The sequence below is a fragment of the Scyliorhinus torazame genome, chromosome 4 (assembly GCF_047496885.1).
Source record: "Scyliorhinus torazame isolate Kashiwa2021f chromosome 4, sScyTor2.1, whole genome shotgun sequence".
NCBI lineage: Eukaryota > Metazoa > Chordata > Chondrichthyes > Carcharhiniformes > Scyliorhinidae > Scyliorhinus > Scyliorhinus torazame.
In genome coordinates this window covers 127764486-127789023 of record NC_092710.1, presented here as the reverse complement: position 1 = coordinate 127789023, position 24538 = coordinate 127764486, and the positions used below count along the sequence as shown (strand labels likewise).

General features: G+C 48.0%; 1 protein-coding gene across 1 annotated transcript in view; it reads left to right on the top strand.

Annotated features, from left to right (window-relative positions):
- LOC140410474 (CUB and sushi domain-containing protein 1-like) overlaps window positions 1-24538 on the top strand; it is a 3392839-nt gene that overhangs the window by 2972330 nt on the left and 395971 nt on the right. The window lies entirely within an intron of this gene.

Genomic DNA, 24538 nt, shown 5'->3' with positions numbered 1-24538 from the left:
ATGTTCGATAGCAACGTAAATTTTAAAACTTCAAGCATCAGAATGCATCACTTATTGGAGAAAAGGCCGATATTAATTTAACACCTTGAAATAAGGTTTTGTATCTACTTACAAGTTGATGCAGTCGTTAAGACTTGTTAAGGTTTTGTAGAAGTCTTGATGTCCACGATTGGTTTCATAACATATGTTCCTGGATCAATGGCAACTCGCATTTATATAGCAGTTTGAGCACACTAGGTACTAAGGTACTTCACAGGGAGCTATTCCCACAGGAAGTAACTGAAAGAGGCAGCAAGGCATGGTCAGTTACATAGTCCGCTTGACTGAGATAACACCTTTGGAGTAATTGCTTGCCAACAATCGACTTCTTCAAATACAGTTCAGGAATTAGTCTGGCACTTCCCTCATCCTTTGTGCTTTCTCCAATAGAAGTAATTCATTATGTGGGTCACCACAGAATCAGTAATCTGCCTTCTGTAACATCCAGGACGTGTGATTCAACAGTGCTTTTTATTCCAATCTGTGACCTACGCCAACTTGAAGTTGTGTCGCAGCCGCTTCTGATATATATGGTATATCTGATATCTGATATATGGTCCCTTTGTTCAAAAAGGGGAGCAGAGACAACCCCGGCAACTATAGACCGGTGAGCCTCACGTCTGTAGTGGGTAAAGTCTTGGAGGGGATTATAAGAGACAAGATTTATAATCATCTAGATAGGAATAATATGATCAGGGATAGTCAGCATGGCGTTGTGAAGGGTAGGTCATGCCTCACAAACCTTATTGAGTTCTTTGAGAAGGTGACTGAACAGGTAGACGAGGGTAGAGCAGTTGATGTGGTGTATATGGATTTCAGCAAAGCGTTTGATAAGGTTCCCCACGGTAGGCTATTGCAGAAAATACGGAGGCTGGGGATTGAGGGTGATTTAGAGATGTGGATCAGAAATTGGCTAGCTGAAAGAAGACAGAGGGTGGTGGTTGATGGGAAATGTTCAGAATGGAGTTCAGTTACAAGTGGAGTACCACAAGGATCTGTTCTGGGGCCGTTGCTGTTTGTCATTTTTATCAATGACCTAGAGGAAGGCGCAGAAGGGTGGGTGAGTAAATTTGCAGACGATACTAAAGTCGGTGGTGTTGTCGATAGTGTGGAAGGATGTAGCAGGTTATAGAGGGATATAGATAAGCTGCAGAGCTGGGCTGAGAGGTGGCAAATGGAGTTTAATGTAGAGAAGTGTGAGGTGATTCACTTTGGAAGGAATAACAGAAATGCGGAATATTTGGCTAATGGTAAAGTTCTTGGAAGTGTGGATGAGCAGAGGGATCTAGGTGTCCATGTACATAGATCCCTGAAAGTTGCCACCCAGGTTGATAGGGTTGTGAAGAAGGCCTATGGAGTGTTGGCCTTTATTGGTAGAGGGATTGAGTTCTGGAGTCAGGAGGTCGTGTTGCAGCTGTACAGAACTCTGGTACGGCCGCATTTGGAGTATTGCGTACAGTTCTGGTCACCGCATTATAGGAAGGACGTGGAGGCTTTGGAGCGGGTGCAGAGGAGATTTACCAGGATGTTGCCTGGTATGGAGGGAAAATCTTATGAGGAAAGGCTGATGGACTTGAGGTTGTTTTTGTTGGAGAGAAGAAGGTTAAGAGGAGACTTAATAGAGGCATACAAAATGATCAGGGGGTTGGATAGGGTGGACAGTGAGAGCCTTCTTCCGAAGATGGAAATGGCTGGCACGAGGGGACATAGCTTTAAACTGAGGGGTAATAGATATAGGACAGAGGTCAGAGGTAGGTTCTTTACGCAAAGAGGAGTGAGGCCGTGGAATGCCCTACCTGCTACAGTAGTGAACTCGCCAACATTGAGGGCATTTAAAAGTTTATTGGATAAACATATGGATGATAATGGCATAGTGTAGGTTAGATGGCTTTTGTTTCGGTGCAACATCGTGGGCCGAAGGGCCTGTACTGTGCTGTATCGTTCTATGTTCTATGTTCTATATGTTTGTGGGGCTCCTGTTCTACTCATAACATTTGATCATAACTGACTTAAGAGATTCAAGGCTATCAAGTAAACACTATGCACAACAATAATTGGTATCTATACAGCACTTTTGTTATAATGGATTTCCCTCAGGCACTTCACAAATTTTACAAAGCAAATTTTTCAACCAAACCACGTAAGATGATGTCTGGTCAGGTGACCAAAAGCTTGGCCATAGAGGTCATAGGTTTCATGGAGCATCTTAAAGGAGGAAAGAATAGTGGAGAGGCCAAGGGAGAATTATAGAGCTCATGGGACCTGGCAGCTAAAGGCATGACAGACACCCCCCCCTACCTCCCGCCCAAGTAATGGAGCAATTCATATCCAGAATGCTCAGAATTAGAGAGCATAGTTATTTTGGATAGTTGTGAGGGCTGGAAAGGATACAGAGATAGGGAGGGGCAGGCCTTGGAGTGATTTAAACTAGTGATGTTGCTTTAACTGGGAGCCTGTGTAGGTCACCAAGACAACGGGGTGATGGGTGAAAGAGACTTGGTGCAGGTCAGCACGTGGACAGCAGAGTTTTAGATGACCTCATGTTTACAGAGAGTGGAAGATGGGAGGCTGGCAAGGTGTGTGTTGGGTTACTCAAATCGAGAGGCAACAAGGGCATGGGATGAGGCTTTCAGCAGTGGATCAGCCGAGATGGGCGTGGGGCCCGGTGAAGTTACGGAGATGGAAGTTGGCAGTCTGAGTAATGGCCTGGGCCTGTGGTCAAACACACAACTTCACACACCAGAGTGGCCCGAAGATAACTGATTGAGAAAGATAAGAGGAATGACATCCGGTCACTTCAATAGCTGACTACCAGTGCTTTAACAAGTGCAACACAAATCAAATTTCCTCAATAACTATAGGGATCTGGCAGAAGCTACAGTTATAGTAAGAGACAAGCAGTACCAAAGCAACTTGAATGTTTTACAGAGTAAATACTGCCCACAATGTGAGAGTAGGGAGCCCGATTAACAAACAAACAAATATTGCAAATTATTTCCCATTCTAAAATGATACCTCACAGTGAATGTGAATCTTATTTTATTTAAAACTGTTTGCAATACCACAGACAGAGAATGTGTAATTTTCTGGTCAAACATAGGTTTAAAGTGCATGGAAAAAGTTTTGAACTGATGTGTGAGGCATGTTTTTTTACACAAAGAATGGTAAATATATGATACGCGCTGCCCGGGGAGGTGTTGGGAGCTGGTACGATAGAGGCATTTAAGGGGCATCTAGACAAAATATATGAATAATGTGGGAGTGGAAGGATACGGACTCCGTTAGTGCATATGCTTTTAGTTTAGGCAGGTACCATGCTTGGCGGAGGCTTGGAGGGCTGAAGGGCCTGTTCCTGTGCTGCATTGTTCTTTGTTCTCCATACCCATATTTTCATAGTACTCTTTAGTCACAACTGTTTATATCTTGCGGCAAATAAATGTGGCTTAAGTGAACACCAAGGCCCTTTCCTCTGCTACTGACATACGCACATCTGTTGGCAGCCCTTCTGGACACTGAGATGAGGCAGGATTCTCCTTTCCAGGGACTAAGCCAGCAGGAAAACTGCCGCCAACCACTCTGGTGTCAACAGCCCCCGAAACTGCGGAACCCTCTGCACTTCAGGGGGCTAGGTGGACGCCGGAGGGGGTGGCGCCACTCCAGCCGGCGGAGAAGGGACTGCGCAAATTTGCGTATGCGCCGAAGGGCCGGCATGATCTTACGTATGCGCGGAACTGCCGGCGTGGTTCCACGCAAGCGCAGACGGCCGGCGTATTTTGGCGCGTGCGCGGGGGTTTCTCTTCTCCGCTCCGGAGCGGAAGGAAGGAGTGCCCCCATGGCACAGGCCCGCCCGCAAATCGGTGGGCCCCCGATCACGGGCCAGGCCATCGAAGGGGCCCCACCGGGGTCGGATCCCCCACGTGTCCCCCCCCCCCACCACGAGGACCGACCCAGCTGACTTACCTGCCAGGTCCCGCCGTGTGGGACCATGCGTAACCCACGCCGGCGGGACTGGCCAAAAACGGACAGCCGCTTGGCCCATTGGAGCCCAGAGAATTGCCGGGCGGGCCACTGCCAATGGCCCCCGACCGGCGTAGCGTGGACCCCGCCCCGGCCGGAAACCGGCGCCGGAAAATATGGCAGCTAGCGTCGGTGTGGGATTCGCGCCGCCCCCCGGGGAGTCTCTGAGCTGGTGAGGGGTCGGAGAATACCGCTGGTGATCCACCTCTTGTGCCTTATTCTGTTGTTTTGCTCACTGACAGAACTAAGTGGCACATTTCAAGAATTCTTGTACGTTGTGGGGAATTAACTAGCAACTTCTCACAAGAAAAGACCTTGAAGATTCCGCAAATGAAAGCTTATTACCTTTTTTCCTTATTGCTCTGTCCTCATATGCATTCCTTCTCTTAAATGAGAAATACACTGCAGTGTAAACACACTGCCCTTGCTTGCCATATAAGGTCTACTTTAAGGGGTATTTTCTGTTGTCATTCTGAAACATGCCATTGTGCTGTAACTCTGGGCAAGAGGAGGAGGACGAATAAAAGTTGATCATCCCATCCCTGCCAAGCACTTCACAGAGTCTGCATCGTCCACTCATTACCAAACACCAGAACAGAAATTGATGCTTCGAAGCTATGGCTTGGGATTTGGTTGCAAGGGGGAACACTTAATGAGGCACAGATCATGCTTCAGGAGGATGAAGTGCAGAAGCCTTTGAAGCAACAACAATCAATTGTCTCGAGTGCCGGCTCACTTAGCTGCTGATCCTCGTGAATCGCATCTCTCCGAGCCGGTCTAAAAGTGCAGTTTGACAGATCATCAGCAGCAATTTATGCAGTGAGTTAAGAGTCTGCACAGTTTTTGGATGAAGAAATGAAGAGTTGCACTCACCCTTGCTGACCTTTTGAAGTGAACCTCTTTCCACACTGAAACCAGTTTCTGAGAGTAATGCCGCTGGCAGAGAAACGGCCAGCCATCTCCATCCAGATGGTGAGTATTTGCCGTGGGGTGCTTCTGCAGGGTTTGGGAAATGGTATCTCTCTCTTTGCCCTGACCCACTCCACCTGGGTTTCCATGGAGATATGAAAAATACTTGGAGAGGCCTTGCAATTTATTGATCAGATCTCCTTTCTTGAAAACAATTTTGGAACGCAATGGGTGTGATTCTCCAGAAATACGTCTAATTGCTGTAGCGGGTGGGAACTGTCGAGAGCTTACCAGCGCTCATCCCAGCGAGGCCCACAATGCTATTCAATGTTAATTGAATACAACACAGACTACGCTGAGAGACTCTGCCGTCGCACCTCTCTCACACTCCTCAACCACCTCGTCCGCCAGCTCTACAGCAGACGGCGCAACCTGGAAACCAGGATAGAGGCCATATTCTCAACTTGCGCTCAGGACGCAGCAGACCAGCTGCGGAACACCGCCAAACAGATGAGACAACAATACTATGCCACCTATATGCACACCAAGAACAGAAAGCTTGAGAAACTCGGCATCACCACCAGCAGCAACCAAGCCACCCCCGGTACCACAGTCGAAAACAACACAGGGAAATCTATTGTCAACTTGTCAGACTACACCCTTCAACCAGACGAAATCGAAGTCCTCAGCAGAGGGCTCAATTTCTGCACCACCACCAAAATGGACCCCATCAGTCTCGCGGCAGACACGTAGGAATTCATCAGGCGAATGAGGCTCCGGGAATTCTTCCACAGACCCCAAGAGGGCAACAACAAACCGAAGCGGACTACCAATACACCGGAACAGGAGACCGAGAGATCTGCGGTGCGGTAACCGAAGAGGAAAGAGTCGAATTGGACCCCTCCGGAAGGCCGCTGCCCTAGACTTGACATGTATGCTCAAGCCGTCAGGAGTCGCGTCAATGTCAGATTCATCAGTCGCATTCACAAGACAGCCCTAAACGTCACCCAAGCACAACGCAACGCCATCCGCGCTCTCAAGACCAACCGCAGCATCATCATCAAACCAGCACTGTCATACTGAACAGAACGGACTACTGCAAAGAAGTATACCGACAACTGAACAACCAAGAACACCACAGACAGTTACCCGCAGATTCGACCAAGGAACACATCCGCCAACTTAACAGACTGATCAAGACCTTGGATCCAGATCTTCAGAGCACCCTACGTGCTCTTATCCCACGTACTCCCCGCATTGGAGATCTCTACTGCCTCCCGAAAATACATAAGGCCAACACACCAGGCTGTCCTATCGTTTCAGGCAATGGGACCCTGTGTGAGAACCTCTCTGGCTACATCGAGGGCATCTTGAAACCCATCGTACAAGGTACGCCCAGCTTCTGTCGTGACACAACGGACTTCCTACAGAAACTCAGCAACCATGGACCAGTTGAACCAGGAACATTCCTTGTCACAATGGACGTCGCGGCACTCTACACCAGCATCCCCCATGATGACGGCATTGCTGCAACAGCCTCAGTACTCAACACTGACAACTGCCAATCACCAGATGCAATTCTGCAACTCATCCGCTTCATTCTGGATCACAACGTCTTCACCTTCGACAACAAGTTCTTCATCCAGACGCACGGAGCAGCCATGGGGACCAAATTCGCACCCCAATACGCCAACATCTTCATGCACAAGTTTGAACAGGACCTACTCATCGCACAGGACCTTCAACTGACGTTATACACCAGATACATCGATGATATTTTTTTCCTTTGGACCCACAGCGAAGAATCACTGAAACGACTACACGATGACATTAATAAGTTCCATCCAACCATCAGACTCACCATGGACCTCTCTCCAAAATCAGTTGCATTCTTGGACACACTCGTCTCCATCAAGGACGGTCACCTCAGCACTTGATAACCTCACAATGCTCCACTTCTCCAGCTTCCACCCTAAACACATTAAAGAAGCCAAAACACATTAAAGAAGCCATCACCTATGGACAAGCGCTCCGTATACACAGGATCTGCTCAGACGAGGAGGAGCGTACCAGACATCTACAGATGTTGAAAGATGCCCTCGTACGAACGGGATATGGCACTCGACTCATCCATCGACAGTTCCAACGCGCCACAGCGAAAAACTACACCGACCTCCTCAGAAGACAAACATGGGACACAACCGACAGAATACCCTTCGTCGTCCAGTACTTCCCCGGAGCGGAGAAACTACAACATCTTCTTCACAGCCTTCAACACGTCATTGATGAAGATGAACATCTTGCCAAGGTCATCCCCACACCCCCACTACTTGCCTTCAAACAACCACGCAACCTCAAACAAACCATTGTTTGCAGCGAACTACCCAGTCTTCAGAACAGTGACCACGACACCACACAACCCTGCCATGGCAATCTCTGCAAGACGTGCCAGATCATCAACATGGATACCACCATTACACGTGAGAACACCACCCACCAGGTATGCGGTACATACTCGTGCGACTCGGCCAACGTTGTCTACCTCATACGCTGCAGGAAAGGATATCCCGAAGCGTGGTACATTGGCGAGACCATGCAGACGCTGCGACAACGAATGAACGGACATCGCGCAACAATCACCAGGCAGGAATGTTCCCTTCCAGTCGGGGAACACTTCAGCAGTCAAGGGCATTCAGCCTCTGATCTCCGGGTAAGCGTTCTCTAAGGCGGCCTTCAGGACCCGCAACAACGCAGAATCGCCGAGCAGAAACTTATAGCCAAGTTCCGCACACATGAGTGTGGCCTCAACCGGGATCTGGGATTCATGTCGCATTACGTTCATCCCCCACCATCTGGCCTGCGAAGTCCTACCAACTGTCCTGTCTTGACACAATTCACACCTCTTTAACCTGGGGTTACCCCATCTCGGGATCTGTAAAGATTTAATCACCTGCTAATGCTCGCATTCCAAGCATTGTCTGGCATCTTTGAATTTGTCTATATATGTGTTTCTGGAACATACCTCTTCATTCACCTGAGGAAGGAGCAGCGCTCCGAAAGCTAGTGACATCGAAACAAACCTGTTGGACTTTAACCTGGTGTTGTAAGACTTCGTACTGTGCTCACCCCAGTCCAACGCTGGCATCTCCACATCAATGTTAATTGGTCCACTTAATGATGCCGCTTCTTGCTGCAAATGAAGGCTCACCAGCCGATTCTCCAGGACCGCGCTCCCCAGCTCCCCGCTAACAAGGTCGAGCAGCACTTAAACAGCACTTACTCCGCCAACCCCAGCCAGCTCACAATACTGGCGTGGAGCAGATCAGCCCCAAGATTCGGGGATGCTGACCTGGGGAGGCTCCTAGACCCAGAGGAGGCCAGTAGGGGTGTCCTGTTTCCCCAAGGATCCCAGAGGGTGAGCCATAGGGCAGCCAGTGCTGCCTAGGACGAGGTGGCAGCAGCTGTGAGCTCGGGGAGTGTGACCAGGAGGACTCCAGTGCCGAAAAAAGGTCAACGACCTACACCGGGCAGAGTGAGTCGACACTAATGCCCCCAATCACAACCCCCCCTACCGCCCCCAAGGGAGAATCCAGCCCCCCCACATCTTTCTATGCCACCCCCAACCCTCCCTCTGCATCCCTCCCCTTCAAACAGCCAAATCCCCCTTCACCCCCCCCCCTCCCCAACCACCGCTGTGAACCATGCATGGGGCTAATGATGCCCTCTCTCTATCTATTCAGGAAAAAGTCTCCCATAATCTGTGGGAGAGGGCCCAGACTAGCAGTGGGGTGCCAGACCTAAGAATCCTCACCACCTTCGAGGAGCATGACCTGGAGGTGACTTGGGTGGCCGAAGACAGATCGGTCACCTACGCGGAGGCGTCTGGATGCCGCAGAGGTGAGGAACCACCGGGCTCCACCCAAAGGACCCATCAAACTTGAGTTGTTATTGCCTTATTGACTGACCCATCCTGCCCACTGATTACATGCCCATTCTCCCGCAAGTCCTCCAGCCGACTGGGCTAGACCATCCCGGGTGGTCCCCTCTCCTGCCTCCCAGGAGACCACCTCGGAGAAGAGCTCCAAGGATGCCACTGTTATAGTTGGGGCACAGCTGAGTCTGTGGAACAGCACTATCCAGAGCTGATGGAGACGATAGTGTGCAGCCGGAACATTCAGAGGGACATGTCAGCGTCACTCCAGCAGATCTGTAGCTGATTGGAGGAACCTCAGAGACTACAGGCGCAGGAGATGTTGCCAGCAATGCGTAGCTCCAAGGCCAACACTGCTAGGGTGGCGACCGCAGTGGAGAACCTGGTGCACGACGTTGGCACCATTAGTGAAGGTGTCCAAGGCGTCACGCAGTCAGTGACAACCATGTCTGAGGGTCTCGGCAGAATTTCCACCTGGCTGGTGGCTGTGACCCAATACCAGGCTGACTTGGATGAGGTTCTGAGGAACATGTCCAGCTATCAGGTGGGAATGCCCGAGGTGCTGCAGAGCTTGTCCCAGTCACTGAGGAGCATTGCCGAATGTGTTGACACGATGGTGCAGACTTCGGGAAGCTGCCAGGGCTGGCAAAGCCAGATGATGCAGGGGCAGCGGGGGCGTGAACCAGCTGCCCCTCTGTCCCAAGATGAACCCCAGGGCCTTGTGGGTACCAAGCAGGAGGGGGCATTGAATGCCATCCTGGACCGGCCCAATGGAGTGACGACGGTGGCCACCAGCTCTCCCGTTCTACCCCTCTGATGAGGCCACCAGTTCCACCCCTCTGATGAGGCCATGTCTTGAAGTCAGCATGTGAGACAGGGTGGCATGGCTGTGCATTTGCTGCTGACAAGTGAGCCGGGGCCCACTGGCCTCAGAGCTCCCAGAGGAACCCACCAGGGGCATCAAAGGCCACGGGACGAGGTAAGCAATTGGCTGCCTCCACCTCATATATGCATTCTGGTGCACACCTAGATGTAACGGTAGAACAAGGAGTGCCAACCACATTGAGGATCACTGAGGATAGGGGGCGAGGGGGTTGGGATGGGTAGGTAGGGAGAGGGGAGTGGGAGGTTGAGGGGGGTTGGGGGTGGCACCTTTGGATGAATGGGGACTTGTATTGCACATTAAACACCCTTGTGCACAACCAGTATGATGCCTCTGTCAGCTTCTTTTGCAATGCGGGCCGGCCGCCGAACCCTTGGCCCATCTTTCCAGGCATCTCCTCCTCCCCGTGGCACTCACTCACCCTCTGCCCGTGGACATGTCCCCGGAGCTATGTCGCATCCCCTGGATATTCGGATGTTGGCTGATCCGTGTGTGGTGTTGCCTCCCGCAGTGTTAAGACACAGTGACCAGGCATCAAATTGTGATCGGGATGCCAGGCAATGACTCCCAAATGCTACATGGCCTTCCCACCCACAGGAATACACTTGACATGTGAGAAGTGCCCACTTAACCATGATTGCCAATTCCCTATTAGCGATAGCCTTCAGCCGCATGGCCAGAAATCTTGGCAATCAGTAGGGGCTATGGGTGGTTGGTGGGGCAGATTGGCAGGGATAAGGGTTGGCCCCGGAATGGGTAAACACGCTCCAGGGGTTGACATGGTGATGCCGTGTGCAGTTGCGCCCCAGGTTGCCTCCCCAGCGCCTCCCCCGGGAATGTTCTTGTCAGATGGCCTGATTTATATTACAAGAACAATTGCAGCGAAAGGCAGAAACAATTTATTAGCATTAACTGTGGGTCAAATATATACAAGACAACTGATGAATAACAGCACAAGCAACCTCTCTCTTCCAATCCCAGATCAGTCAGCACAGTGGAAGACACAGTCTCCAGTGATGAAACATCATTGTTTGTTGGAGTAATACCAGAGAAGAATTTTTTGGAGACATCAAAAAATCCTCCAGCAGTTTTAAAAAAATGCAAACTGATGCTCCATTTAAAATAAATATGGTTTAACAGGAAAAATGGCTGCTACCACTTGAAGTACGTTGGTCCAATTGAAGTTAGACACTGGTGCTAAAGCCAATTTAATCAGCATGACTGAATTTAAAAATCTGAAAATTCAGCCGATTAGAAATAAATCACATTGCTCAGAATTGTTACTCTAAGCTCAACCCCACTCCTGGTACCATGTAATGTTCTTGTAATATAAATCCGGCCACCTGACAAGAAGTGGGGTTGAACTTGAGTAACAATTCTGAGCAAAGTGATTTTTTTCCTTTGCATCTGGAACAAAGCTTGCCAAACACTGGGATATCAAAAGATATTCCTTGTCTTGTTCTCCAAGATAGCCAGATATGTAGTGTTGACAAAGAATATAAACCTGAGAAGTTTTAATTAAAACTAATTTATTTTACACTACTTAACTTGATTAGGTTTGCACACTTTACTTGCACAGTAACAGATAATAAAATAATAGTACTGAATTTATGACAGTAATCAATAATCTCTATGATTTATAAACGTCTCTATCACTCAACCTCACACTATCCATCTACATTGAAATCTCCATCAGCTTCTCCCAACATGCCTAGAGACACAGCCTTTTATATGATCACTTAGTGACACCATCTAGTGTTGAGTTACATGTAGTCTCTCCTGTTAACCCTTTACTACACTTGTACTATACATATCATTACACCTTTGACCAAATCTTTTACACAAAAATACTTTGTCCTGATCTTTAGCCTGTTTGTTGGTGTGCGAGGAACTGCAGTTACCTTCCCGCCTTTTTTGGGAAGTTTCCTGCCTTTTGGGAAAAAGTGAGGCAACCAGAGTGCTTTCCACCAAGAAAACGCCGCCATTACTGAGAAACATTTAACAATTTTGTGCTGCTACCTCGTGAGCCTGACAAATATTAACTGTTTGTTCCAAAGACAGCTCTGATTCCCTCAGCAACCGTTCCCTCAGCAACCACGCCCCCAGCTTATTTTCATTCACACCAAAGACAATCTGGTCCCGAATCATGGAAGATTCCACTGCCGAAAAATTACGGCTTTAGTTTTTAACTTTAAGTCAGTGATTAAATGATCTAAGGATTCTTCTGTAAAAGTTATCACACAGCGTTCATAAATGTCATTCTTTCTCGGGGTGCAATGTGCATAAAATCTTTGCATTACTTTGTTAAAATTAGTACTATCATCATCACTTGCAAATTCAAATGTATTCAATTGCTTTGGGCTCTGCGCTGTTAGGAGCATGGCTCCCTTATGTGAATCTGATTGATCTCCTAAATTTACTGCAGTAAGAAACAAATTAAATTGCCTTTTAAAGACAATGAAAATGAAATTAAATGAAAATCGCTTATTGTCACAAGTAGGCTTCAAATGAAGTTACTGTGAAAAGCCCCTAGTCGCCACATTCCGGCGCCTGTTCAGGGAGGCTGGTATGGGAATTGAACCGTGCTGCTGGCCTGCCTTGGTCTGCTTTCAAAGCCAACGATTTAGCCCTGTGCTAAACCAGCCCCTTTGCTGTCAGTATGTCAGTTGCTGACCACATTACCATGACATCTGAGACTCATTGGTGGCATCAACGACTCCATGTTGTTAATTCCTACAGTCTGCAAAATGTTTAAATCTCTGTGGACCTTGTGGCAGGCTGATAGTTTTTTCTCAGTGTTTAATACCATCCACTCCTGGTAACATGTAATGTTCTTGTCAGATGGTCTGATTTATGTTGGAAGAACACTTGTAGCTAAAGCTATAAATGATTTATTAACATTAACTGTGTGTCAAATATATACAAAACAACAGATGAATAACAGTATTAACATGCACAAGCAACCTCTCTCTTCCCGCTCCCTAATCAGTCTGAGGTCACCTGACTTTAACATTCAATTCTATGCTAATAAGAATCCTCGTGGTCAGTCGATGAATTACAACACAACCCTGATATCACTACATCCCCCCCCACCCTCCTGTGGTGGCTCACCCCTGCGGAGGGTCCCCCACCCCAGCCGAGGGTCTGCCAACCCCGCCGAGCACAGGGGTGACATCCTAGTGCCCCTGGGCTCTTTGCATGTGACCAAAGATGGCTACTCACCTCCTCGACTCCCCACTGAAAGCACTTCCACCAGGTTCACTTGCTGGTGAGGTCGCTGAATGACAGGAAGCCGCTGGATAAGGGGTGGCTCTCAGTAATTGTATGGAAATAGGGCTTAAGTAGTGATGATTGTTTTCTCGCCACGCTACGGTGAGATCCTGATTTTGCCTGTGGGAGCGGGCCTGTTGCATTGCAAACAGTTTGGCGCCTGGTGCTGTTCTCGTTTTTGGCCTCTCCTGCTATCCACCGGCTTCGTTGCACATGAGCGAGAGCACAACGAGGCAGGGGAATCACGCACATTATGTCTTCAGCATATGTAGCCTCATTTTAAGAGGTGCACTCCTTCTTTAAATAGGCCTCAGGAGGCTTTCTGAATATTGTTCAGCAAAGGGAGCGTGGACAGACTGCTCATTTCCCATCCCGATCAGGAGGCTGCAATGTCATTCAGGAGTAACATTCCTCAGACCTCACACTGCTGACGTCATGGAGGCTTTCTGCTTTCCCTACCCCTGCCAATCTGATTCATTCCTCGAGTTAAAATTAGGACTTTACTGTTGCATTATGAACTGCCAAGCTTAGAAATGAGTTGCTTTATAGGTCTCTGATTGTTATCAGAAAAAGGCTATTGAGCTAAATTACCTGTAGAGTTCTGGCACTTCTTTGATCCATGCAATTTGGAGGTTGTAACTCAACAGATAGGCAATTAATTTCTCTCCTTTCTAAACTTTGTATTGGAAATGCAAGTTGTGAAATGGAATAAAATAAGGTTGCTTAGATATTTTATAGACCACGACATTGACATCTCCCTCAGTGCCATCATGAAAGTATGGTTATGCTGTGAAGGACATGCACAAAATGAATCCCCATTCTATTTGAATGTCATGATTTGACATTTAAAATGTTTTGATTTTGATTTTACCTCACCACCTTGCCTGCAGTTAATGCACAGAACCTGTGTGCTTTTTGGGATGGCTTCCTTGACACTTATTTTCTGTCTGATTTATACTTATATTTGTCCCCTCTATGCTGCAATTGGCAACGTTTTTTTCCCCACAACCAGAGGGAAAATCGGCAGATATTCCCATTGGTGTTTTAATGCTGGTAGCTTGGATAACTCCCTGATCAGAAAGTTACATAGCATCGCATAAACACAGTTTTTTAACTAATATCATAGGTCAGATGCTGGAGCTTTATTTTCCAATTATCTTGACATAACCGCCCTCCAACTGAAATTCTTTCATGTGATGATCTTCATGCCTCAATGAATGGAACTACCCACATTAGTATTCGTAATGACGCTGTGTTGAGATGAATAAAAAGAGAGACCGATCAAGAGACAAAAAATGCAACAATGAATTTCAAAATGTATCCTAAAACCAAGCTACAGGACAAATAAGTACTGCTTAAAATAGCCAGTGAGTTTAACTATGATTTCACTGTTACGATTTATATTGTCATCTGAATATTTCAATAAGCATACTTTCTTGTGATTATTCCTTTCAGTTCTATATCATTATAATAATAATCTTTATTAGTCTCATAAGTAGGCTTACATTAACACTGCAACGAGGTTACTATGACAATCCCTCAGTCGCCACATTCCGACGCCTGTTCGGGTACACTGAGGGAAAATTCAGAATGTCCAATTCACCTAACAGCAGTCTTTCAGGACTTGAGAGGAAACCGGAGCACCCGGAGCAAACACATGCAGACACTGGGAGAATGTGCAGACTCCGCATAGACAGTGACCCACACCGGGAATCAAACTCGGGTCCCTGGTGCTGTGATGCAACAGTGCTAACCACTACAGAGCTGATTCTGTAAACAGTGACTCCTCGTGAGCAGTGGAGCTCACATGAATCACTGATCAGAAAATTAGGTTGTGGGCCTACAATTTCCAATGATTGCTGTTCCTTTTTGTTGTGGGGCGTTGGTTAAATCTTGGTAGGTGTTAAAATCCCAGCTGATGTTAATAACGGACAAGTCAGATCCCAGAGTGGAACCTGGCTTGGTAGATCCTAACTATGATATTCTTTGAGAAACCGTGAGGTATGTTTCTGAACATATTTACATGTCTGCCAATATACTGTTTTTTTTAAATATGTTTTATTGAAATTTTTTCAATCAAAATTTTTTCCCCTTACAGAACAAACATAACAGTAAAGAAAGTTTAACAATAAACAAATGGCTAATCAACATGGTAATCTAATCATTTAACATAAACTAAAACTTCCACCCCCCCCCCTCCCCCCTGGGTTGCTGCTGCTGGTCATCTGTCTTCCCTCTAACGTTCCTCTAGGTAGTCGAGGAATGGCTGCCACCGCCTGGTGAACCCTTGAGCTGATCCTCTCAGGGCAAACTTTATCCGCTCCAGTTTTATGAACCCCGCCATATCGTTTACCCAGGCCTCCAGTCCGGGGGGTTTCGCCTCCTTCCACATGAGTAGAATCCTACGCCGGGCTACTAGGGACGCAAAGGCCACAACGTCGGCCTCTTTCGCCTCCTGCACTCCCGGCTCATCCGCAACTCCAAATAGAGCTAGCCCCCAGTTTGGTTTGACCCGGGCCTTCACCACCTTAGAAATCACTCCCGTCACTCCCTTCCAATACCCCTCCAGTGCCGGGCACGACCAAAACATATGTGCGTGGTTTGCCGGGCTTCCGCCGCACCTCCCACACTTGTCCTCCACTCCAAAGAATCTGCTCAGTCTTGCTCCCGTTATGTGTGCTCTATGTAGCACCTTGAATTGAATCAGGCTAAGCCTGACGCATGAGGAAGAGGAATTTACCCTGCTTAGGGCATCAGCCCACATACCCTCCTCTATCTCCTCCCCTAGCTCTTCTTCCCACTTTCCTTTTAGTTCGCCCACCAACTCCTCCCCCTCTTCCCCCATCTCTCGGTATATCTCTGACACCTTGCCCTCTCCGACCCACCCCCTCGAAAGCACTCTGTCCTGAATCCCCTGTACCGGGCGCAGCAGAAATTCCCTCACCTGTTGTCCAGTGAACGCCCTCACCTGCATATATCTAAGGAAGTTTCCCCGGGGCAACTTATACTTTTCCTCCAATGCTCCCAAGCTCGCAAACGTCCCGTCTATAAATAAATCGCCCACCCTCCTAATTCCCAACTGGTGCCAGCTCTGAAATCCTCCATCCATTCTTCCTGGGGCAAACCTATGGTTGTTCCTGATTGGGGACCCCACCAGGGCTCCCCGCACACCTCTCTGTCGCCTCCATTGTCCCCAGATATTCAATGTTGCCGCCACCACTGGGTTTGTGGTAAACCTTTTTTGTGAGAACGGTAGCGGCGCCGTCACCAGCACCTCTAAGCTCGTCCCTTTACAGGACTTTCTCTCCAGTCTTTTCCACGCCGCTCCCTCTCCCTCCATCATCCATTTACGAATCATCGCCAGATTGGTGGCCCAATAGTAGTCGCCCAAATTCGGTAGCGCCAATCCTCCTCTGTCCCTGCTACGTTGTAGGAACCCCCTCCTTACCCTCGGGACTTTCCCTGCCCACACGAAGCTCGTGATGCTCCTGTCTATTTTTTTGAAAAAGGTCTTAGTGATTAGTATAGGGAGACATTGAAATACAAATAAGAACCACGGGAGGACCATCATCTTAATTGCCTGCACTCTGCCCGCCAACGACAGAGGCTGCATGTCCCACCTCTTGAAGTCCTCCTCCATTTGTTCTACCAATCGTGTCAGATTAAGTCTGTGCAAGGTTCCCCAGCTCCTAGCGATCTGAATCCCCAGGTATCGAGGTTTCTTTCCACTTTCCTTAGAGGCAGGCCTTCTACCTCTCTACCCTGGGTGTATCACAAATAGTTCACTCTTCCCCATGTTGAGCCTATATCCCGAGAAATCTCCGAACTCCCTCAACATCCGCATAACCTCTATCATCCCCCCCGCTGGGTCCGACACATACAACAGTAGGTCATCCGCGTATAGCGAGACTCGGTGTTCTTCTTCCCCTCTAATCACCCCTCTCCATTTCCTGGAGTCTCTCAACGCCATGGCCGGAGGTTCAATTGCCAACGCGAACAACAGTGGAGACAGCGGGCATCCCTGTCTTGTTCCCCTATATAATCGGAAATACTCCGATCTTTGCCGACCCGTGACTACACTTGCCGTTGGGGCCCCATAAAGAAGTTTGACCCAGCTAATAAACCCGTTCCCGAACCCAAACCTCCTTAACACCTCCCATAAGTACTCCCACTCCACCCTATCAAATGCCTTCTCTGCATCCATTGCCGCCACTATCTCTGCCTCCCCCTCCACTGGGGGCATCATTATCACCCCTAATAGTCGTCGCACGTTAACATTCAGTTGTCTCCCTTTTACGAACCCTGTCTGGTCTTCGTGCACCGCCCCCGGGACACAGTCCTCTATCCTCGATGCCAGTACCTTTGCCAGCAATTTGGCGTCCACATTCAATAATGAAATAGGTCTCTCGGACCCGCACTGCAACGGATCTTTATCCCTCTTCAAAATTAGCGATATCGTCGCCTCCGACATTGTCGGGGGTAAAGTCCCTCCTTCCCTGGCCTCATTGAACGTCCTCACCAACAACGGGGCCAACAAGTCCACATATTTTCTATAAAATTCCACCGGGAACCTGTCTGGTCCCGGAGCCTTCCCTGCTTGCATGTTCCCCAGCCCCTTAATAACCTCGTCCACCCCAATCGGTGCCCCCAGGCCTTCCACCTCCTACTCCTCCACCCTCTGGAACCTCAATTGATCCAGGAACTGCCGCATCCCCTCCTCTCCCTCTGGGGGTTGGGACCTATACAGTCCTTCATAAAAGGTCTTGAACACCTCATTTATCTTCCCTGCTCTTCGCACCGTGGCTCCCTTTTCGTCTCTAATTCCCCCTATCTCCCTCGCCGCTGTCCTCTTTCGCAACTGATGAGCCAGCAGGCGACTAGCCTTTTCCCCATATTCATACCTCCTCCCCTGTGCCTTCCTCCACAGCACCTCCGCCTTTCTGGTGGTCAGGAGGTCAAACTCCATCTGGAGTCGTCTCCTCTCCCTGTACAGTCCCTCCTCCGGGGTCTCTACAAATTCCCTATCCACCCTTAAAATCTCCCCCAGTAATCTTTCCCTTTCCTTGGCCTCTGTTTTCCCTTTGTGGGCCCCAATGGAGATCAGCTCTCCTCTGACCACCGCTTTTAGTGCTTCCCATACCACTCCCACACGGACCTCCCCGTCGTCATTGGCCTCCAGGTACCTCTCAATACATCCCCGCACTCTTCCACACACTCCCTCGTCTGCCATCAATCCCACATCTAATCGCCAGAGTGCTCGCTGCTCCCTTTCCTCTCCTAGTTCCAGGTCCACCCAGTGTGGGGCATGGTCCGAAACCGCTATGGCTGAATACTCAGCTTCTTCCACCCTTGAGATCAACGACCTTCCCAAAACAAAAAAATATATCCGGGAGTACACTTTATGGACATGGGAGAAGAAGGAGAACTCCCTGGCCCTCGGTCTAAGAAATCGCCATGGATCCACTCCCCCCATTTGGTCCATAAAACCCTTGAGCACCTTGGCCGCTGCCGGCCTTCTTCCGGACTTTGAGCTGGATCTATCTAGCCCTGGGTCCAGCATGGTATTGAAGTCCCCTCCCAATATCAAGTTTCCTACCTCCAGGTCCGGCATACGACCCAGCATCCGCCTCATAAATCCCGCATCATCCCAATTCGGGGCATATACATTAACCAACACGACCTCCATTCCCTCCAGCCTGCCACTCACCATTACATATCTACCTCCGCTATCTGCTACGATGTTCTTTGCTTCAAATGCTACCCGTTTCCCCACCAATATGGCCACCCCTCTATTCTTTGCATCGAGTCCTGAGTGGAACACCTGTCCCACCCATCCTTTCCTTAACCTAACTTGGTCCGCCACCTTCAGGTGCGTCTCTTGGAGCATAGCCACGTCTGCTCTTAGTCCTTTCAAATGCGCGAGCACTCGGGCCCTTTTAATCGGTCCGTTCAGGCCTCTCATGTTCCACGTGATCAGCCTCACTAGGGGGCTACCTGCCCCCCTCCCGTGTCGACTAGCCATCACCCTCTCTAGGCCAGTCCCATATCCCGCCTCCGCGCTCCCACTCACTCCTCAGGTGTCGCATTCCATCCCCATCCACCCACTCTTTAGCCATTTCCTTTTTGATTTCCGCAGCAGCAACCCAGTTGTGTCCCCCCCCCCCCCCCGCTAGACCCCTTTCTAGCGTGATTGCTCCCCCCATATTACTTCCGCAAGTTAGCTGACTTCAACTGACCCCGGCTACTCCTGCTCACTCCTTGACCCCCCGTGTGGGGAACTCCCATCCGCCTTGCGCCTGTCTTCCCGCCATAATCTTTCTGGCACAGGAACATCCCTTTATCTGACCCGCCTCTTGTGGCGCAGCTCCCTTTCCTCTCCCCCTCCCATTCCTCATTCTCCGCCTATGTCCCTTCTTTCCCCCCTCACCGGCGCCCACATTTCCTAGTGTCTCCCCCCATCTCAATTTACTTCTCTATTTACATCAACCATAACAATAACAATAACATTCCCTACAGTATCAGTCCCTCAGTTCCGATCCAATTTCTCCTCTTTAATAAAGGTCCATACTTCTTCCGCCGTATCGAAATAATGGTGTCTCTCCTGGTACGTGACCATAGTCGTGCCGGCTGCAGCATCCCGAACTTCACCTTTTTGTGTAACACCTGCTTGGCTCGGTTAAAACTCGCCCTCCTTCTCGCCACCTCCGCACTCCAATCCTGGTACACCCGTACCACTGCATTCTCCCATCTGCTACTCCGCACCTTTTTAGCCCATCTCAGGACCTCTTCTCTATCTTTAAGGCGGTGAAATCGCACGATTGTCGCCCTGGGTGGTTCTCCCGCTTTTGGTCTTCTCGCCGGGATCCGATGTGCCCACTCCACCTCCAAGTGGCCCGCAGGGGCCTCAGCACCCATCAATGAGCTTAGCATCGTACTTACATAAGCTCCACAGTCCACTCCCTCAGGGAGACCCAGTATCCGAAAGTTCTTCCTTCACGCTCTGTTTTCTAGGGCCTCGATCCTTTCAATACACTTTTTATGGAGTGCCTCGTGCGTCTGTGTTTTGACCGCCAGGCCCAGTATCTCGTCCTCATTATCCGTCACCTTCTGCTCCACCACGCGGAGCTCTGTCTCCTGGGTCCTTTGTGCCTCCTTGAGCCCCTCAATTGCCTGTAGCATCGAGGTCAGCACCTCCCTCTTTAGTAGCTCCACACACCGTCTCAAAAATTCGTCTTGCTCGGGCCCCCATGTCGCCTGAGCTTTCTCCGCCGCCATCTTGTGTCTTCTCCCTTTCTGTCCCTTTCGTCGACGATTCCTCGCGCTACAGCTGCCGCCGCCGATATTTTCCTCCTTCGTTGGGGGGGGGACTCCCTACTCACTCACCCCACACCGGGTTGCGTCGCCCAAAGATTTCCCGTTGGGGCTCTTAAAAGAGCCCGAAGGTCCGTCGGAGCTGGAGCTGCCAAAACGTGCGGCTAGCAAGGCATCGCCGCAACCGGAAGTCGTCGCCAATATACTGTTAACACAAAGAATAAAATGTTTATTAAACAAGAAAAAATGAACTATATAATGAGACAAAAAGGTTTGAAAGATTTCAAAACAGATATCAGAAATTAATTAAAGTTCACACTATTTCTTTTAAGCCATCAACCCTTAGAATCACAAAACTCTAGTCAATAAGTGAATATTTACCACCATCACAACGCCAAGTTTTCTTGCTTGGGTTAGCTCAGTTTCATACAGTGTTCTTCTGGTGGACTAATAAGCATTCACTAGATCCTTTTCTTCGGCTGGCATCTCTCCCTGAGACACCAATTTAACCTCACTATTACTTCAACTTCTGAGCAAACACAAGTTCCCTACACTCAGTCCCCCAGCAGGCTTGCAGGATATATTATTAGCGAGATTTGACCTTTGTGTGGCACGGTGGATAGCACTGCTGCCTTACAGTGCCAGGGACCTAGTTCAATTCTGACGATAGGTGACTGTGTGAAGTTTGCATGTTCTCCCCGTGTCTGCGTGGGTTTCCTCCAGATGCTCCGGTTTCCTCCCACAGCCCAAAGATGTGCATGTTAGCTAGAGTGACCATGTTAAATGTCCCCTTAGTGTCCAAAAGGTTTGGTGGGATTACGGCATTGGGGTGGGGGAATTAACCTAGGTTTGGGTGCTCTTTTGGGGGATCGGTGCAGACTTGATGGGCTGAATGGCCTTCTTCTGCACTGGAGGGATTCTATAATTCTGCCTGCATTCTCTGGTGTACAGACACTAACTGAGCCTTCGTGTTGCTCTGGCTCTGATCCGAGCTTGCCCCACCACTGTTGCCAGCGAGAACAAGAGAGTTTGGTGCTCAGCCAAAAATCCATTCAATACAATGGAGAATCCCTCCAGCATAAATGGACGGAGAATTCCAGCCACTGTCTTTCTAAGTGTCTCAGGACCCCTGTCACAAGGCAACAGAACAGATTTTACTCCTTTTTTTTCAACTTTGCTAAACTACTAACCCCTTGGTATCCTGCCCCTCCACTTCAACAGACTTAAAAATGCACATATAAGAACAGTGGCCCAGACATCCGGACACCCAGCTCAAAAAAAACTCCAAATGAAACTAAAATCAGGCTGCAACTTTCTTGACACCCATAAACAAAATCAAAATTAAACTTAAAGTTATTCATTGTTCCTAACAATACATTTTATGACGTCTGCATCGTTTGAAATAAGTTAATTGTAAATTGTTTTTACCGACCTTGACTATTTGCAAATATACAGCAAAGGGTACAAGCCGTCTCCATGCTTAGGACTGCACATGGCTCTGCCGAACACCAAACTGACCCCATGGTGCACGCCATGTGTTCTCTTACATCGCTATGTGGACAGTACTACAGTCAGTTCCACATTAACCCTGAATGTGTCAGACCCTTGAAGTACACTTGCCATGAGTGTCCAGTCAGGAAACCCAAGCGTGTAAATATTTATTTTAAAAGTACTAAACATTTATTTTAAAAGTACTAAAAGTGTCATGTCTGTCATCATGGGAAAGAGAAAAGATAGTTTAAACTTTTGAGATGCTTCTGGTGAAAGGCCTCAATCAGATCACCAACCTTTATTTTTTCTTTCAAATTTTCCTCCTCCTCTGAAGTTTGTGGTGATGTGCATGTAGGCTAGCTAGACACGAGAGGGAGCACCTAAGACATCACACACACACACTCAACCAATAGAGCAGTTAGATAGGACAGGACCAATGGACACTCATGATGCACACGGAGGTGACACGACCACAGGAGGGCATTTTTAAATGATCTTTTATTTATTTTTTCTTGCCAAAAGAAAGAAATTGACCACACCATGGAGTTCAACATCAGAATTTTATTTTCAGAACCTGGACTTGTATCACGCTAAAATGATAGGCTGGTGGCCTGTTTCATGTGTCCGCTTTCTCCAGTGCACTTAAAATGGAGATACTTTAAGCTATAACTGCATGGGTGTTTTCTGTTCTGTAGTCATAATGTACTTCTGTTGCATTGGCCCAATGTTAATTTTTGCAGGATGATTTAATGGCCCACAGGTGAACTGACCTTTCTGCTGCTGATTATATGAGGCCAGCAGTCAGTGGGAGTGCAACAGGGTGGCAGAGCTAGCAACACCTCACCTGCTTCACTGGCACTTAAATGTCTGGATTGGGGGAACAGTTAGAAATTCAAATCGTATATGTTAATGCTGAGAACAGTTCATAGATTTCATAGAATTTACAGTGCAAATGGATGCCATTCGGCCCATCGAGTCTGCACCGGCTCTTGGAAGGAGCACCCTATCCACACCTCCACCCCATCCCCATAACCCGGTAACCCCACCCAACACTAAGGGCATTTTTTGACACTAAGGGCAATTTAGCACAGCCAATCCACCTAACCTGCACATCTTTGGACTGTGGGAGGAAACCGGAGCACCCGGAGGAAACCCATGCACACACGGGGAGAACGTGCAGACTCCACACAGACAGTGACCCAAGCCAGGAATCGAACATGGGACCTTGGAGCTGTGCAGCAGTTGTGCTAACCACTATGCTACCGTGCTGTATTAAATAAAACCTTTAATTCATACAACACTTGCTCATGGATAGACCTCTTGTCTGATGCTCTATTAAGCTACGCCTGCCACTTTTGATTAAAAAAACACTGGGAATACATTAGTGTAATATATGAGTGATATTCATTTCTGACACACCATCTTTATGTCAAAATGACTGATCTTAGGCCATTTTATATGTCATCACATCTTGCACTGTGGTCCTCACAGCATCTTGGTTAGCTGGTCCAGCTGGAAATCAACAAAAGAATAATCTAAACTAAAAATAATTATCTTACTTGCACATTGAGAATTGTGTTTAATTAAAAATAAATCACTTGTGTCACAGCCAACATGACTTAATTGTGCCTGGTGTAGTGTTTATGAGTTACGAGGCTTGTTTCTTTTGGTGCTTTATTCTCTGTGACCCACTCAGATTTTGACATATCTGACATTTGTTCGACTTGTGCTTTAGAAGTTGGGTTGCAGACTGTTGAGTAAAGTTCTATGGTTCTTAGATACTGAGAGGATAGTTGGGAGAACATAGAATGAGACAACGTTTTGATTGACAAGGGCGCAGAGGGATATGTAGGGATGACAGGAAAGTAGAATAAGATCAGCCGTGATCTTATCGAATAGTGAAGCAGGCCTGGGTCGAATGACCTCCTGCTGCTGCTATTTCTTTTGCTGAAAGAGATGAGATGGAGTGCATCGTTGGAAATTTCCACTCTGTTTACCTCTAGTTCTTGGTAATTTGACAGAATGGAGTAACGAGAATTTAAATCATGACACACTTTATTGTTTTCAAAAATCTTTCCACTCCCTCCATGGAGTTAAACAAGAATGTTTTTTTACAGAACATCCAGGCTCTGAATGCTAATGAATAAGTGGCTGAATAACATTGCAGCAAAGAAAAATCAGCTGACAGCCTATTCCCATGTTGTTATTTACTCTGATGGTGTTCTTCACCCAACATTTCATTATTAGTTGTCACCTATTAATTGGGCTCTGTGTGGTAACTGAGAGGAATATATTAAATACTATTACACAATTAAAATGAATATATTTTCTGCCGAGCACATACATTTGTACACTGAAAGTAAGAGAATTTTTAATAATGGCCTCCACCTTCACTGATTCGGTCAGATTCTATGTTTGTTGAAGGAAGTAGCGCCACGAGCTGAGAATATTGCAAGTAAAGCAACATGAAGTGGTGAACTTGCTGCTTTAATCCGACATAGCTGGGTACTTGTTTTGTTGACAATTGAAATTAAAATTACACCTCTCAATCTGATTAGAACAGAAAATCCTGGATAAAGCAAGTCAGGTGTAAAACCATACTCATCCATCAAACCATCTTCCTGTTCCAGATTCTAGTTTCATATTTTTAAAAAATTATTCTTGATCAGGAAGAAAATACTCATCGA